The sequence below is a fragment of the Galeopterus variegatus genome, unplaced genomic scaffold (genome assembly GCF_000696425.1).
Source record: "Galeopterus variegatus unplaced genomic scaffold, G_variegatus-3.0.2 Scaffold6276, whole genome shotgun sequence".
Lineage (NCBI taxonomy): Eukaryota > Metazoa > Chordata > Mammalia > Dermoptera > Cynocephalidae > Galeopterus > Galeopterus variegatus.
Window position 1 is genome coordinate 81,661 of NW_007732387.1, and position 15,759 is coordinate 97,419.

General features: G+C 41.0%; 1 pseudogene; it reads right to left on the reverse strand.

Moving 5' to 3' along the window:
- LOC103606084 overlaps nucleotides 1-6,495 on the reverse strand; it is an 11,886-nt pseudogene extending 5,391 nt beyond the window's left edge.
- Between the last annotated feature and the right edge of the window lie 9,264 nt (nucleotides 6,496-15,759).

The window sequence follows — 15,759 nt, forward strand, 5'->3', positions numbered from 1 at the left end:
ATGCAAATCATTAAAACAAAACAATTCATTAACTTAAAGTAGTATAGTAAATAAGTGTCAGAATAAAGATAATGATATGATGGGGGAAGGAAAATGAGGGATCAGGCAGTTACCAAAAAAGTGGATCTTCAGGTATATTTAGGGTATTTTGTAGATATAACTATCCAAGCACTAGAAAGTTATATGCTTCCCTGAGAAGAGTAAGATAAAACTGAGTAAAATAGGTTTTCTTTTGATTTTATGTCTAGAAATAATCTAGTTCAGTGTTTCCCTCAACACCAGACAGGAGAAGCGTAATAAGAAACACTACTGTATGGTCTTTGGAACGTTTTAGCACCCATTGCAATCTCAATACTAAGTCACAAATTACCTCAAGTACAAATTGGTTTTGAATAATTTCATTATGCCTTAAGGCCCTACTCTTCCCGGGTGAGCTTAACTCTAGTTACTAGAATTTATCAAGGAATAACAATCCAGGCTCAGCCACCATTTCAGTGGGACATGGTCCAGCCTCAAATACAAATGCAACCTCAGAAATGACAGGCAGTGTTCAGCAGATCCCACTCCCTACTGAACCATTTACCACCCAGGCCATGTTCTGATACCTGGAATCGTTTTCAGGGCATTCTCTAGGTACTCACCTTCTGTGATAGGTTGACGATTTAACTATAACTCCGGGCTGAAATCCCATACAGTCCAGATAAAAATCTGGAAAGAAAGTCATGAGCTTTGTGGGATCTTCTATTCCATCAAATCTTTAGGAGGACTTTGCCCTGATTAATTCTGTGAGATCTGTCACGTAACTAAGACTTGGCTAAGAAAAAGGACCCTGCTACCCACAATGCCCAGATTTCTCTTATAAAAATTGTCATAAACACTCTCTTTTGGCTTGTCTTTCTTCTTCACCAAAACCAACTCAGCCACAAGGAAGAGGAATAGAATTTGGTATCCATTCCCATCAATTTCTCAATAAAACTGGAAAGGATACTGCAGCTGCTCCAGGGCCTGGTGGTTGATGGTGCTCACGCTGTTGTAGACAAAGGTGCTGCTCAGAAGCACAGCCAGGGCAAAGATCCACGAGTCATTCTTAGGGTCACCCTAGAAAATATATCTTCTCTCCAGAAAATCATTCTGTTATTTGTCCACTCATTTTTCATTTGTTATTTCAGATAGCACAGTGCTGGTCCAAAGAAAAAGCCTTGAAAACGGAATTAAAATCAAATCTCAGCTTGGACAATTACATTAACATTTCTTGTGACCTCAGTTTCCTTACCTGTGAAAGAACTCTAAGAACATTTCTTAAAGGGTCCTTTTTTTTCTGAGTAGGATGAAATAAGATAATATGTGTAGAAAAAAATAAGTAGAGTGCCTGATGAGCAATTAATTATTATTCCTTTCACCATTATTATTATATTATTAATCATTAATAATTAAGATGTTCAGTAATAAGTAAGACCACATGTTCATTTAATAATAAATGGGCTGTATAATATATACTGCACTAGTCATAACTGAAAACTCAAATTAAATCCCATGAAAGTAAATACCTGAGTTACTGCCAAATATTTCACACATTTCTTAGTTATAGGGAAGCAAAGATAAATATAACAATTGTCACTCTAGAGATGATTCTCATGGTATTACAAACATTTAAAAAGCAAATCAACTAAGATGATAATATATTCAAAAAGTTTATAGATTAGTAATGGATCTAAGCAGTAAAACCAATAGCCATTATACTGAATAAAAATAAATGTGTCAAAGGGGAACAAGAGCTATTCAAATCAGAGAAAGCATGTTTGTGATATGAAATTTTCCTGAAAATTTATGCTGGGTGTTAAAGGATTTGTAAAATGTAGACTTAAAAAAATAAAATAACTATGCAAGTAGAAAAACTTGCAGAGGCAAAATTAGAGTTAGAATAAAATGTCCAGAAAGTTATTAGGTCTGACCTCCATGGTGCCGAGAATAGGTGCAGAAGATAAGAAGATAAGGTCTTGTGCAGAATAATAAACAGTCTTGAAGACAGGAAAAACTGTTTTTATGTTGCCTAAATTACCGCAGAAACCAGCAATCAGTTGTAGTAAAACTCTGACATATTCTTGAAAATTCTTGAGGAAAAGAAATCCTGCAATCTAAACCTAGAATATGGGAATTTGGAAAAGAAGATATTATTGATATATTTCATTTCTCAAATCTAATTATTTAAAAAGTAGTCGACTAAATACAGAAGAAGTCGAACTTAAGAAAAACAATAATAGACTTTAAAACCAAGACTTTACCTTTGTTTAATATATTGTTTCACAAATAAATACAGAATTTCTCCTTTCTCTTGGAAAGAAATAGAAACCTACAGATATGTAGATATTATTTCAAGTAAGAAGAGGGGTAATGAGGGAGAGAGAGACAAAGACAAAGTTGGAGAAAGAAGGAAGCTGTTCATTTTACCCACAATGTAATGACATCCTAAAATCCATATTAACAAGCATCCTGCCTGTCTGTGTGTGTCTCTGACTCTGCTTTCCAGGACACTAAACTTGCTGACCCACATCACATAGTAACTGATAACATAGTATTACATCAGCTGCATACACATGGTCTCCTCAACTGGTCTGAAGTCTCTCAGGACAGGGCCTTAACCTTTTTCAGTAATATCTGTAGTATTAGGCCCAAGGCCCTGTCACTCAGATTCTCAATTAAGGTTTGTTAAAATGGGTGAAACTATTTACTTCAGCTCTCAGAAATAAAAGATTTTACCTAATATACCACAATACATGATATGGGTTTCAAACAGACCAAAGCAAACCTCCTTCTCTACAGTTCGATTTCTAGATTTCAAGACTAGAGTCAAAATACACAAGTCACAAGTCAAATTACAAATGATTATTAAGAAATAAGGAGGAATCAAGAGTAAAAGGGATCTCTGTGTGACTCTCTGACTTACCTTTTCCACATCACCCAGGCCCTCAGTGTCCAGAAGGACCAGGGTGTGGCTGGGCTTGCAGGGGTGGGGTGCACATTTCATCCAGATGCCCTTGGTTTCAGACTGCACCGTGGCGCCCAGAGGGAAGACTGAAGGGAAGAGGGGAAAGCTATGTATACTGAGAGCAGATCATCTAAGTAGCTCAAAGACTACGAAGTCAGACTTGTAGGATTATAAGTGCCCCAAGAGGGCCGGCCCGGTGGCGCACTGCTACAGTGCGCCGCTTGGGAAGCTCAGCGGCGCTCCCGCCGAGGGTTCAGATCCCACATACAGACCGGCCGCTCACTGGCTGAGCGAGGTGCGGGGGCAACACCGAGGGTTGCGATCCCGTTGCCGGTCCCGGTCCGGTACGGGCGCGACACTGAGGGTTGCGATCCGTTGCCGGTCACAAAAAAAGAGACAAAAAGGAAAAAAAAAAAAAAATAAGTGCCCCAAGATACAAGACAGTGCCTCTCCACTTCATAGACGATGTCCAACTTTGTGTCATCTAACCACTTCATACTTTTAACTGTCAAACTCTTCCACATTTTAAAGTTCGGTTTATTCATAAGTGCTAATTCCATTTCCCAATATAAGAAAGTCTATATTCATGTCTGTTGGGCCAACCAATGAACAAGATGAGAGAAAAGGCCTGCTGTACAGAAAGAAGTTTTGTGTTGGGGCTGTTAAACAATCATGACTTCTGAAAGAAGTTATGCTACTTGAATCAAGACTTTCAATAATCTGAGGAATAAACAAGGCCATATGTTCAATAATGATTGATTAAGCTATTATGTTCCAGGTATTGGGGATATGTTCAAGGCTCAGGAGATTCTAAATCAGACAGAAACACCTGTCCTATGGGAGGTAAAACCAATGACTGCTAAGTCTCTGCTAACTTTTAACCAGCTTATGGGGCATCAAGGTGTAGTCAGATCTTTATGGACCGAAGCATGGGGAGAAAGGAATAGATCAGTAAATATACTTTTGTACCCTCATAAAAGATTTGTCTGCATCTCATTTCTCACTTGTTCCGAAAAGACTAAATCATAACAAATTCAAGCGATCTCAGCAGCAGTTAAGACATTTTCTAAGAGGAACTTTAACAGCACATAACATTCATGCCAATTTTCTATGTTGCTGGAAAAGGACTTTTGGGAGCTGTGTCTGAGACCAGATAGAAGTGTCGATGGTGACTGGTGTTGCTTCTACATTCTCATTTTCTGATTTTGAGACTCAATAAGTTGTCCTCCACTTTTATTATGTTCCTTTTTTTTATAATATTCCCAGCATCAGAGGGTTTTTACACTGAACCATACTCCCAGAACTTTGTAAGTTTTGAATATGCTAGTGTACAAGGCATTCTGAACACAAAGACACTGTGTCCTTGTCAAAAATTTCAAGAAAGTTAGCAAAAGCCTCATAAAGATAACAGTGAGCTAAAGGTAAATATTCTGATTTTTCTTTTATTTAAGTAAAGAAGCATTTATTGCATTTCTAATGTGTTTTACACACTATTGTTGTTGCTAGAAATTTGGCTGTAAAGAAGCCAGACAAAGTTTCTTACTCTATAGGCTTACATTTTAATATAAGAAGACAAACAACAAACAAACAAAGACTTAAATTAAAAAATATATTGGTTAAGTTTAAGTGAAGGAGCAACATGAGACAGGATGGTCAAGGATGACCACTTGGAGACTAACATTTGTGCAAAGCCTTGAAGAAGAAACAGAGCTGGCTGTGTGAAGAACTGGCAAGCATCGCAGGCAGAGTTAATTGCAAATGTAGATACCTGCAGATAGGAAAGTGCTTGCAATTTGCGAGAATAAAATAAAAAGGCTAGCGTGGCTGTAGCATAACCAGAGGTGTAGAAAATAGAAAAATTGAATCTGGAGAAAGTGGAAAGATTATTTTATATTGTGCCTCCAAAGAGAATGGATTTTAGATAAGTCTAATGGAAGCTTGAGGAGGGTATTAAAAGCAGCTAGATTAAAAATCACTCTCGTTGCTTTAAGGAGAACTGATTAAAAGGTCACAAAGGAAGTAAGGAAGATGCTTAGGATTCTAGTCAGTATTTTAAGCAAAAGATGAAGCTTACTTAGTCTAGGGTGCTACAATAGAAATGGAAAGAAAGATGAATTTGAGGTATATTTAGCAAAAGAAACCAGAGGACTGATGTACGGACTTTAGGTGGGAGGTGATTAAGTGAAGGATATAGGGTTTGGAGCTTGAGGCTGGGAGGGTGGTGGTATATATGGTTGAAAAGAAGATGAGAGGAAGATGAGTGATAAAGCTCAGTTGTGTTTTTAGTTGGCTTTGTTTTGACCAGTTTCATTTGGGTTTAGGGGTGGGGATTGATCAAGACTTTTACTGTAAACATGACAACTTTGAGGACCTTGGAAAAGAAAAAAACCCTGTGGATATTTGACTTAGGAGTCTCCATTTTAGAAGATATACCAAAGTAATAAATATAAATTTGAGATTTATCAGAAAAGGTGGTATTTAAAGTCCTGAGACTGGATGCGATCACTTTAAAAGAGTGTATAGAGGAAAGAAAAGGTCCCAGCGCCAAGTTCCAGAGGGACCTCCAATTAGGATGACTGCGAGGACAATGAGAGGCTGGTGAAGAGGCTGAAGGGGTGGACACAGAGACAGGGAGAAACATCAGAGTGTGGTGCCACAGAAGACGAGGAAGGAGAGTATTTTAAGAAACAGGGATAAGTAAACCATGAGAAATGATGCCCCCCATGGGACAAAGTTGGTTATAAAGAAACAACCATTGAGTCAGACAAAACAGAAGTCACTGGTAAATTTAACAAGAGCAGTCCAGTGGAATGTGGAGGTTTAAAACCAGAGAAGAGTTGATTGAAGAGAGAGGTGGGAAGAGAATAAATGAAAAAAAAAGAAGAAAACTGAGACAGAATATTTGTGCTTGAAGAGGAGTAAAAAGGAAAACAGGGGTGGTAATCAGAATGAGATGTGGTGACCAGGGAGCGTTTTAAAATGACTACTATTCGAGCATATTGGCTAGTTAATAAGAATAATCAAGTAGAGAAAGCAGACATGGTATGAGAACAGGGGTGATTGTAAGAGTTCAGTGCCTAAACAGGTTAGAAAAGAGGGGATTAATGGCACGAGTATGGGAGATTTTCCTTATATAGGAAGCTAAAATGACAAGTGTAATTGAAAAAATTGGACACAGAAAGAGGTACGGTTGTAATTTTGCTGGTGAGAATTAGACAATTTGTTGAACAAAAGGTTTGAATCTCCCTTCACACGACACCAGGAGGAACGATGAGAAGCTGAGATGTAGCTGGAGTGAAGTAAATCGCCCCTGCACTGGGACCTCACTCACCGAGGTTTTCTCTCGCAAGACGGTTCATCAAGTAGGATTTCCCTGTACGATACAGCCCTGCGATAGCTGCAACCACCACACGCTGAGAAACCTTGTACAACATCCCCAAGGCTTTCTGGTTCATGGACAGCTGCTCATTCAGACATATGGGGACCAACGTAATGGGTCCAGATGCCATGGTAATCTGCAAACGTAGAAGAGCCTCTCAATACAAATAAGATCACAGATTCATTCTCTGCCTCAAGGTTAATCAAAGCATGTGTACATCAGCAGAGGGCTGGTGAGACCTCCACTTTTCTGTGGCACAAAATGTAGGATAGCACTAGCAAACTACAGAGACTTCCCCCATCATTATCTCCGAGGATGGTGGTGATGAAACAGCAGACATTAACAGTCTCCAGAGCTTTATTTTCATAATAAAAATAAAATGCAAGCTATACTTTCCATGCATTGAGATTCTACATTGTGCTAAGCTCTATGATATATGTGTTACCTGCTTGACCTCATTGATACCTAAAAGAAACTTGAAAGTTAGGACTTGAAACAGCCACTTTGCATAGGCACTAGATGAAGTTTAATAAGATTGAGGAATTTGCTTAAGTTATATAGTGAAAAAGTGGTAATCCCAGTATTCGAAATCAAGGCAGTCTGTTTCACTATGGCATGCTTTGTAACCACTTGTCTGGCAGAATAATCTTTCTCACCAACAAAGATTACCCCATATACTCCTTCATCAGTAACTTACAGGAACTTCCTATTGACTCCCCTTTACCAGCAGCACACTGCCCAATGTATTAGTGTGACGTGACAGACTCCTCTTATTTCTGCAGTGTCAGGCCCTCATTCCACTCAGTGGTTTCTAGATCATGCTCTTTCCTTGCATGACCAGCATCTCATCAAGGGCTCCAGCTGACCTAGTATTTTTGAATTATATGCTTTCATGTATTCATTCCTTGACACCCAGTCCTATTAAAACTGTCTTTTATTTATTTAAATGCACTGAATGAGCAACTATTTTGTACCAGGAACTGTGCTTGTTTCATGTGGGATAAACTTATTTATAAGTTATGGCCCCTGCCCTCAAAGTAATGCTAAAGTAATTGTATCAGTTAGAATTAAGTTTAGCTGTGAGCATTTTTTTTAAAATGTGTCATAAATAATTGAATTACACAATTCTCTTACATAAATTTTAGGGTTAGTTGTTCACAACTGATAGTGTAGATGTGTTCCATAAAAGATTGGGATCCAGGATGCATCTTGATCTGCCAACTATAAGGGTCAACCCAAGGTCCACAATGGTGTGCCACCACAGACACAATCACAGCAGATTAGGAAAAGGAGAGAAGGATAGGACTTCCAATTTATCACTTCTGCTTAGAACCACAGACTTTAACTTATCACATTACAATACCCAGTCATAAGGGAGGCTGGAATTGCCATCAGTATTCTGGGAAAACATGTACTCAGCAAACAAGCAAGTCTTCTATTAGTATGAGAGAAGGGGAGAATGAGTATTAGAGAAAAGCTACCTGTGTCTCTCATTAACCATCACAAACTAGGAAGACACCAGACAATACATGGTGACAGTTCATATTTATCATACCTAAAATTATCTCCACTAAAATCTAAGCTCTGGGAAGACAGGTGCCATGTCTATCTTGTCCTCTGCTCAGTCCACATGCTGGGCACAGAGTTCACACTCAGTCAACATTTGTTGAATTAAGATTATTCTGAGAAGAGAGGTCTAACAGAGTGAAAAGTTGTGTGCTGGTAATTGAACCGTGTGCTGAGATGACTTAATTCAGCTTAAGAACAATAAAAAAGAAAAGTCATAGGGAAACTTAATGGGAAATAGCAGCCCTGAGGGAGCACAGGTGGATAGAGAGAGCACCCAGAGGAGGGGAGAGGTCAGTGATGTTAAATGCCTGGAGAGTTCACTGCAGTTGTCAGCAGGAGGCCACGGATGTCCTCCTGAGCACAGATGTAGCAGAGTGATGGGACAGGAGCCAGAGCTGGAGGAGCAGCAGCTGTGGGAATGAGGCAGATCCAAGAAGGCGGTCTCCCTTTCAAGAAAGGAAAGTAGGAGATAATAAAAAGTGTTTACGGGGCCAGCCCGGTGGCGCACTGCTATAGTGCACCGCTTGGGAAGTGCGGCGGCACTCCCGCCGAGGGTTCGGATCCCACATACAGACCGGCCGCTCACTGGCTGAGCGAGGGGCGGGAGCAACACCGAGGGTTGCGATCCCGTGGCCGGTCCTGGTCCGGTACGGGCGCGACACTGAGGGTTGTGATCCATTGCCGGTCACGAAAAAAGACAAAAAGGATAAAAAAATAAAAAAAAAAGTGTGTACTGATGTGTTTAGTGGCGTAAGGTCATGATCTCTGCTACTTACCTTTCCAAATAAAATTTGGAATAAGAATGAAAATATAAAAACTTACACATTTATGTAGATAGAGTGCAAAGGTCACAAACCTCCACCCGGAGGAATCTAAGTGAAGGATATTATCAGATGTCATTGCAGTCTTAAACTAGCTCTGTAATTCAGAATTATTTTTTCAAAATAAAAGTTTAATTTGAAATAATTAAGTTAGCATGCTCAAGAACAAAGCCAGGTCTTTCTCAATCACTCCTGCTCCCTCTTCTCTTCTCACTTCTGTTGCTACCTTATAGAAGTTGAAAACAAACTGAGGACATTTTTTATTCTCACAAAGGAAGCAGAGCAAAAAACAACCTAAAAGTAAAAGTGATTTATGCCATTTTTTTGTTTGGACCAACGATTTAGAAACAGTGCAGGGTAAACAAACAAGTTTAGACCATACAGTTATTTTAACAATTGACTATAGAGAGTGAGGATTATTTCATATAAATACAGTTTTGTAGAATCTTTGGAATACTGAATGTGGTTAATACAACAATCTTGTAGGATTTACGTTGGATGGTAAGCACCACTTTTCTCTGTTTCTCCAATATCCGGCAGGTGGCAGTGAGGAAATGTCTGAAGCAGGGAGGATGAGGCTGGGGGAGCAACCCTGCAGCAGTGCGCCACTGTCAGGAGGCTGGATTTTGGTCCCTCGGTCCGAGAAAGGACTTCGGCCCCCCTTTTCTCCAGGCGAGGGTAGGAAGCACTCCTCCTTGTCCCATGCAGAGCTCTCTGAGGCAGCCCTGGGTGGATGCCAAGGAAGAGCAGCGCATCCCGGGGACACGGGGCGCGCGCTGCCGCCTCCAAGACGCTTCCGGTGCAAACGGAGACGCTGACTTGCCCGATCACTCGAGCAGGGCTCCTGCTGCCTTAGCCCACCCACAAGTGAGGAGTCTGCACCCGCGGTGTAGAGTGTGCACCCGCCGGTGAGGAGTCTGCACCCGCCGGTGAGGAGTCTGCACTGCTGTACCGCACCCGCCGGTGAGGAGTCTGCACCCGCCGGTGAGGAGTCTGCACCCTCGGGTGAGGAGTCTGCACCCCCCGGTGAGGAGTGTGCACCCCCGGGTGAGGAGTCTGCACCCCCCGGTGAGGAGTGTGCACCCGCCGGCGAGGAGTGTGCACCCGCCGGCGTGGAGTGTGCACCCCCGGGTGAGGAGTCTGCACCCCCCGGTGAGGAGTGTGCACCCGCCGGCGAGGAGTGTGCACCCGCCGGCGTGGAGTGTGCACCCCCGGGTGAGGAGTCTGCACCCCCCGGTGAGGAGTGTGCACCCGCCGGCGAGGAGTGTGCACCCGCCGGCGTGGAGTGTGCACCCCCGGGTGAGGAGTCTGCACCCCCCGGTGAGGAGTGTGCACCCGCCGGCGAGGAGTGTGCACCCGCCGGCGTGGAGTGTGCACCCCCGGGTGAGGAGTCTGCACCCCCCGGTGAGGAGTGTGCACCCGCCGGTGTGGAGTCTGCACCCGCCGGTGTGGAGTGTGCGCTCGGCAATTCGTTGTTAACTAGTTAAGGGAAATGTGCACAGAAGCCCAAGTTCAGGAGCGAGCTTACCTGGCGCGGGCGCCCCAGCCGGGGCACAAGCTCTCAGCGGCTCCCGCTCACCCTTGCGCTCATCTCCTGCGTCAGGCTCCTCCGGGAACCCACTGCATTTTTAGCTGAAAAGCAAACCGGATATTGCATCCAGTTAAGGGTCGAGATGAAGAAAACCGAAATCGAAATTACAGGATCTTTTCGCGGTTTTACCTCTTTTAACTGGGGGCGTGAGTGGGTGAGGCTAGGGGGACAATCCGCGTCCCTCGCACCCGGCTTCGGAAAGCCGGGAAAGCCAGGCACGTCTCCGCTTCACAGTTGGCTTAGGTGTCCGTGGCCCGCACAATAAATACAGAGCAGCAGGCGGGAGGTAAACACAGTGAGGGCAGACGAGAATCTCAGCAGCCAGTCTCTCCGGGCTCTGTGAGGCAAGAAGTTTGTTTTCTCTAATTTGTTTCCTAATTTTTTCTTTCCTATTTTTAGAGTATTCTTAAATGATTAATTTTTTCATTGACAATAGAAATAAGTATGTATACATACTTGTATACGTGTGTACGTACTTGTATACGAGTATATACCCCTAATTTTGTATTCCTGACATAATCACTATGGGGCGGGGGAGGGTGTGTAACACATTCTTCCCCTTGTTTTGCTACAGTGAATTCAGATTATGGGGAAACTAGTTGAAATAATGTAGATGTTTGCTATAAATAAAGTAATACAAAATACTAATTAATTAAAAGTGAATATTTATTTAAAGTGAGCCAAGAAACTATAACCATCAATAAAATTTTAAATGCTACAAGTGTTTTTGCTCAGTTTTTCAGTTTTATCTTCTAAGGCACCTCCTTCCTCTCATATTTGAATTTTAGTATGAGCAAGAATTCAGAAAAATATATTCATATGAATTGAAGTTATTCCATTGTATTGAGCTACAGAACATGAATTATGTAATCAAATTACTCTTTTACTACATCTGTTGCTTTCTGGAAGGACACAGGTAGGAGTTGTGTTACTACAACACTTGTGAGCATATTTTCATGGCTGTTTTTCTATACCTAGAATGTTCTCAACTGTTGTAAAATACATTAAAAGTGTTAATTCCATTTTCGCCAATATGTTTGTGTGAAATTGGCTCTTTCACAATTAAAACCCAACAAATAACTCAATTAAAAAATAGGCAAACGAGCTAAATAGGCATTTCTCAAAGGAAGGTATACGAATGGCCAACAGACACATGAAAAAAATGCTCGACATCACTCAGCATTTAGGAGATGCAAGTCAAAACTCTCTTTTGATGTGGGTCTCTTCTTTCCCACCAAATGGAACTAAGTGACAGGGAAGGAGAAAATGGCTGGATCTCCATTCCTATAAACTCAATAAAACATGGTGTCCAGGTCCTGGAAGGATACTGCAGCTGCTCCAGGGCCTGGTGGTTGATGGTGTTCATGCTGTTGTAGACAAAGGTGCTGCTCAGAAGCACAGCCAGGGCAAAGATTCACGAGTCATTCTTAGGGTCACCTTGGAAAGCACATTCCGGCAAGGGACTTAGGAGCTTACTCTTTACAAATTCATTCAGACATTTATTCTATCAGTCTTTCATTTATGATTTCAGCTAATATATTCACTGGACAAAGAAGACAGACATGAATACAAATACAACTTTGACAGTCACAGTGATATTTCTTATCACAATTTCTTTATATGTAATAGGATTTTAATCATCACAGGGTTTTCTTTTTTATCACAGGGTGTTCAATAACGGGTATTAGCACTTCTTCATTCTATACATATTTATTGGCCATAGGCCATATAAAATATATCATAGTAGGCATAAATGGGGATACTGATTTTATCCAATTAAATTCAACAAATATTAATAGGCAGCTATTGATGTTTCCCAGTGTTCTTCGGTTTAGAAAAGCAAATTTAATAATGACAACTGTTACTCTTAAGATGACTATTTCAAAGCAGCAACAAACATTCATAACAGTAAATGCAATAAAGATGACAGTATTAATAAAGAGCTTATATCTTAGTAATGTATATAAGCATTGGAACCTATAGCTATAATATTAAATTTAAAATTACAGGTGTATGAAAGAAGAACAGAGCTATGAAAATTGGAGAAAGTATGTGTGATATGAAGGCTTCCTGCATGTCCTGAGTTGAGTGTTAAATAAGTGGCAGAATGTGGACTTGAAAAAAGGAAGGTGATCCTGAAGGTAGAAAGACCCACAGAAGCAAACTTAAAGATTTTACATTTCAGGGATCTTTGCAATAAAAGTAGAGTTACTTGGTTTAACTGAGCAGAGGGAAGGTGCAGAAAATGAGGCTGGATAGTGAGCTCTGGTACAAGTTGATGAAGGGCATTAAAGGCCAGACAAATTTGTCTGTACAAATTATAGTATTGTCTAAGTTATAGAATATGAAAACATAAATTGTATTCTAATGTCTCAAATATCCTATCTTATTTTTATATGTCAAATATTCAAGATTCATCAAATACCATCAGAACCAGGTCTTATCATTTACTACTTGTGTGACCTTAAACAAGAAGCTTCACCTAGCTAAGCCTAAGTTTTTAGGATATTTTATAGGGGTAATATGAGTAAAATTCTAGGTCCAGCCCGGAGAGCGTTTTGATAATCAAACGAGAAATGATAAGCTAATAACACAGCATAGCACACAGCACAAAATAGGATATCAGTAAATGTTGTTGAATCAGAGATTAAACTACAATAATTGCAATAAGCAAATTGGTCTATTAGATTATATATTTCAACAAAATCTGCAAGCCATAATTTACTAAGAAGAACTATGAATACATTTTTCATCAAAGCAAAACAGTGATCAAGTTCAAACCCACCATTTCCATACAATCTCCTCTTGTCTGGTTCTTCAGGATGGGCTCCAAGGAATATGGAGCTAAAACATGAGCCCCTGACATCTGCATTATAATTAGTGGAATTGTACAGTCCCCTTCCTAAAGCAAAGATTAAAGGAAGCTCTAGGAAGATTTGGCTGTTACTGCAAACAACTTTGAATGAACCGTGGTGTAACAGCCTGAACAGAAGTAACCTCATTTTGTTAAACCTTTGAATTTAAAAACTTGTTCTGTTTGTAACCCAAACTACATAACTTGCAGCTAATTTCCAGAACACAATGACTTGCTCTCACATTGTACACAAAATAACTACAGAAAAATTATAAACCCAGATGGCCATTTTTTACTAGCTTACTAACCTGATCTTATTTGAGAATAATAGGAACTGAACCCATGGAGAACAAAGTATGACGCTGGTCAAATCCCACCTGACACGTTCCTTGAGGACTATCTGAAATAAACACCCGAGCATGTCTGCACATCCCCGCTTGGTCACCATGAATCAGCTTCCCACCACAGAACCCTATAAAACCTTTTGGCAAACCTGGGAGAGGGGAGATGGTCTTTGAGACATAAGTCTGCCATTTCCCCAGCCTGGCAGCTTCCTGATTAAGGCCACTTTTCTTTAGACCAATTCTTGTCCCTCAATTATTGGTTATCAAGAGGTGAGCAAACAGACCTTTGGGGTATCAGTAACACTGGAACTTTCAACTTCAAATTAATGAAGTATAGCTGTTCCCTCCTTTGATGTACGTAAGAATCACCTGATGGGATGAAAACCCAGATTCCCAGTCCTAAGTATCTATATGTTTAACAGGTGCTACAAGTGACTCTGATGTTCCTATGACAAACAAAAAACACCGTGCACACACACACACACACACACACACACACACAGAGTTTTGATTATATAGTTATTTTTAACTAATAAAGATAAATGATGTTGAGACTAAATTTATTTCTTTGTGGAGATTTACAAAGCTGTTACTCTGAAGCTCTCTTAAGTGTGACTACTAGAAGGATAAAAAAGAAACTCCCTCCTTAGATTAAGATTGCCTGTGAGCTCCTTGTTCTCTGCGTTCCAGTGCCTGCCACGGGGCCTGGGAGAGGTGGGCAGCAGGCACCCATCAGCAGGCACTCTTTCCGCCTCACTTGTTGCTGCCCTGAGTTGATGTTTGGGGAGCAGCACAGCCAAGGGGACAAGGTGTGCCTGGCTGTCACCTCACTGCTGTCACTGGTCCAATTAGAGAAACTGAGCTTCCCCAGAACTAAAGCCAGCCACATACCCCTGCAGGCCAGATGATAGGCAACCTACCTTTCCTGCCCATTCCTCAGTTGCCACCCTAAGTCAAAAATCAAGTCTTGAGTTCAAGACCAAGTTGCATGTAAAAGACAGTGAGCATACCTGCTCCATAGCGTCCCAGAGGCAAGAACAGTTCTCAGGTGCTGCCCACTCACCTGAGAGCAAGTGAGCTCGTTCTCCTTCCCCCTTCCATTTTTCTGACCCTCCTCTATAAAAGCTAAACAGAAATGAGGAAACTCATCATTTCCACAAATGGAATGGTGCAGTAAAACTGAAATCGAAAGTGAAAGTAATTCACACTGTTATTAAGGAGTCGGCATAATGCACGTCGGAATCACATGACTAGAGTTCGAGGATGATATTTGGTGCATCAGAAAAAGCCACAGTTATTCAACAGCCACACCTTAGTAAACAAGCTCCTACCACCTTTCTATTGTCCTCCTCATCTTATGAGGCTTTCATGGGCTTTTTCCTGATATGTTTCTCCCAGTTGGCTTAAGTCTCCATGTCACACAAGAGAAACAGAAAAGCGACAGCACAAATGTAAACAATGTTGTATAAACGAAGGATATTTCAAGTATTTTTTTCTTGGTGGGGATTTTTGGGTGGTTTTCTTAGTGAAGAGATTTGTTAAAGAAAAACTTTAGACAAATTAAATTTAATAGAGTTTTACTGAGCAAGAGAAAACGATCTCAAATCTAGCAGCCCCCACAATCAGAACAGATTCAGAGTCTCCAGGGCTCCTGCATCATCAGGTAAGATTTATGGACAAAAAAGGAAAGTTATGTATAGAAAATGGAAATGACGGTCAGAAACAACTGGATTGGGTACAGTTTGGCATTTGCCTTATTTGAACACGGTTTGAATGGTTGGCTGCCTGCCTGTAAGTGGTTGAAGTATTGCTGCTGTGATTGGCTGAGACTCAGCTCTTGTTACAGAAGCATACTTTATGTTAGGTTTTCAATTGTTTATGTACTAAGTTAGGTTGTGGTTCCTATGCAAGCATGTGAGTGGGGAGGCTTTCTCAAGTCAAATTCTAGCTTGAGTTAGCAATTCCCTCCTCCTCCCTTTGGCCAGCCTCTCACTTATCACCATCACAGATGACTTATTTGGTCTCAGTATGGAATTCACAAGTGTTCTTTGGTCTCAGTATGGAGTTCACAAGTCATAACATCACACCAGTTGGATAATTCTTAAAGTTCTTACTGATCTAGTCAGAGAGAGACCATTCAAAGCTTGATGGATGGCTGTACACAGAACATGCAAGACTTTGGAGGATGCAGCACACCAGGGGGACTATTGTGATG